This window comes from Lynx rufus, unplaced genomic scaffold (assembly GCF_022079265.1).
Source record: "Lynx rufus isolate CCGP_SWC_20201006 ecotype Redwood Valley unplaced genomic scaffold, mLynRuf1.p SCAF_15, whole genome shotgun sequence".
Taxonomy (NCBI): Eukaryota; Metazoa; Chordata; class Mammalia; order Carnivora; family Felidae; genus Lynx; species Lynx rufus.
Window position 1 is genome coordinate 43,530,936 of NW_025814829.1, and position 2,727 is coordinate 43,533,662.

The 2,727-nt window shown below is 52.9% G+C and overlaps 1 pseudogene; it reads left to right on the forward strand.

Annotated features, from left to right (window-relative positions):
• Positions 1-1,432: 1,432 nt before the first annotated feature.
• Positions 1,433-2,020, forward strand: LOC124509861 (60S ribosomal protein L29-like; annotated as a pseudogene).
• Positions 2,021-2,727: the final 707 nt, after the last annotated feature.

A 2,727-nucleotide genomic window follows, 5' to 3' on the forward strand; every position in this document is an offset into this window, starting at 1 on the left:
GACACAGGAAGCAGGACTGGATGTCCGTTACTGCGTACAGGCCTGTAGGGGGCGCCCAAGAGCAGAGCACCCTGGGTGCTTCTTCCCAAGGGGTCCAAGTGTCCAGTGAAGGAAGGCTCCAGGGTCTTACCCCAGGTGCCCTATTGCTTTCCCCAGATGTGTAGGGATTAGACGGGCTAGCTGTAGCAGAACATTTCCTTCAAGCAGAAATGGCTCCACAAAGCACAATTCACTTCAGCGAGTCATGTCCACATCCGTAAAATCACCAACAGTTAATGATTCATTTATTCACTTATTCAATAAATATGTGTACCAACTGCCCGTTTGCCAGGCACTGAGACCTATGCTTGCAACAGAAGATGATCGAAGTGGATTTGGGTTATGACCTGAATAAGTGCTTCAGAACAGAGAACAGGAACAAAGGTCAAGAGCCTCTCTCCCCAGAGCCCCACCTTCAGCGTGGCCAGTGGTGAGCGAGTAGACTTCAGAGATGTCCCTTTATTAAATGGAATACCGCTTACGGCTCTGCAGTATCGACCAAATGAACAAGGTGCAGCGGGAGCTTCGAGTCAAGTGGTTGTGATTCGTGATGGACGGTTCTCAGCCCAGACAGCTGACGGAGGCTTCTCAGAGGGCAGATGTGCTGCCTCTGATCACCATAAGTCAGGCCGAGCCTTCAGCTCAAAATGCATCTCCACAGGGGAGAGAACAACTTTCCCCTCTCTTAAGGGAAAGGGAACATTAACTAAGCATCGTCTCTGGGTCTGGGACAGTGTTAGGTGCTTTATATGTACCGTGGAGCAACGTTTTCAGCTATTAATTTGTGCCTCTCTTCTAGTGCCCTGGGCAGGATAAGGACCTCAGAGAGGGGCAGATGGGTGGGTACCGGTCTCTGGGACCATGCTCTGTTGCTGGGGTGGCTCAGCCAAGGGGGCGGGAGGTTGGCAGACCTCAGATTATCCGGGCAAATGGAGATCTCAGTGGTAAGTGGTGCACACAGGGCACAGTGTGAGACTCAGGCTTTGTTCTTCTCCCACTGTGTGTGTGTGTGTGTGTGTGTGTGTGTGTGTGTGCATGTGTGTGTGTGCGTGCATGTGTGTGTGTTGTGGGAGCAGCCCTGAAAATAGATGAGGCTAAACTTCTTCCTTACCTGGCAGGGTGAGAGCTCAGAGTCAAAATTAAGTTGATTTACATGTTGCCACGGTAGCAGAGTGCCTGGAAGTTTCCTGTGCTGTGGCAGGTGTGGAAATGATAGAAGCACCCTGGAAGAGAGTTAGCAGTTTCCTAATAGCACCCACTCAACATATCTTACCATGCCATCCAGCAGTCCCACCCCTGGGCACCCACCTAGAGGGAGTAGGAACATACAACCAGTCTTTCTCTTTCTCTTCTGGTCCAAGGTGCTTTGGGAGCCGCTGGCTTCGGTGTAGACATGGCCAAGTCCAAGAACCACGCCACGCACAACCAGTTGTGAAAACGGCACAGAAATGGCACCAAGAAACCCCAGTCCCAAAAATATGAATCTCTTAGGGGTAGAGAACTCAAGTTCCTGAAGAACATGCGCTTTGCCGAGAAGCACAGAAAGAAGTGCCCGAAGAAGACGCAGGCCAACAATGCCAAGACCACGAGTGCACGTGTGGAGGCCTTCAAGGCCCTCGTCAAGCCCAACATCCCAAAGACTGGTAGCCACAAATTCAATCAACTTGCCTGCACCGCTCACCCCAAGTTCGGGAGACATGCTCACGCCCTCGCTGCCAAGGGTCTCAGGCTCTGCTGGCCAAAGTCCGAGGCTGAGACTCAAACCGAGGCCCAGGCTGCAGCTGTGACCCCAGCTCCAGCTCCTGCTGTGGCTCGGGTTCCCATAGGCGCCGCCCGCCACGAAGTCTCCAGTGTAGAGGCTTCTGTCTGCCAGAGTGAGGATGGAAGGACCAAGTGTGATCCCTGGGCGTCTGTCTGCATGGGGCTGGTGCCCTCCTGTGCTGTTTGTGCAGATAAGCCTGTGGCAGGAGCTGTCAAATAATAATAATAAAGAGAACACATATCCACACGAAGACTTGTTCTCGAATGTTCACAGAGGCTTGTGCTTGATAACCTCACGCTGGAATAAACAAATCGTGCTATGTTTCTGCCGCGGGACAGCACTCAGCCGTAAAGAGGAGGGAGGAACGGACGCTCACGACAGCACGCTGAATCTGACAGACACTGTGCTGAGGGAAATTCCATTCAAACGAAATGCTAGGAAGCAAATCTATAGCGACAGAAAGCAGATGGGTGGCTGCCTGGAGGTGGGGAGGGGGCAGGGATTGCCGCAAGGGGCAGGAGGGAGCATTCTGGGGGGTTGGTGACGTTCCGGAAGCCAAACGTGGCAGCGGTTCCACTGGTGTAAACGCGCCACAAACCCATCAAACCGTAGCCTCCAGATGGGTGCATTCTGTCGTGCGTGCACCTTAGGACACTTAGGCTGACTCAGAGACGGTCAAGAGGCATGGCTTTATCGCACACGAGAGGTCGTGCAGTGTGTTGAACCCACTACGAAGATTATTTCACTTAGTCCTCAAAGTACCGTCGTAGGAGAGCCACGATTACCCTCCTTGTCAAGGAATTAGCAACGCTGGTAAGGAATTGTTCAGGAAAACCACCCCCAGTCCTCCTGTGTGTCTCCCTCACTCTGACGCCATGGCCACACTCACAAGGCCTCTGGGCAGGGGGAGTCCCCACAACAAGCAA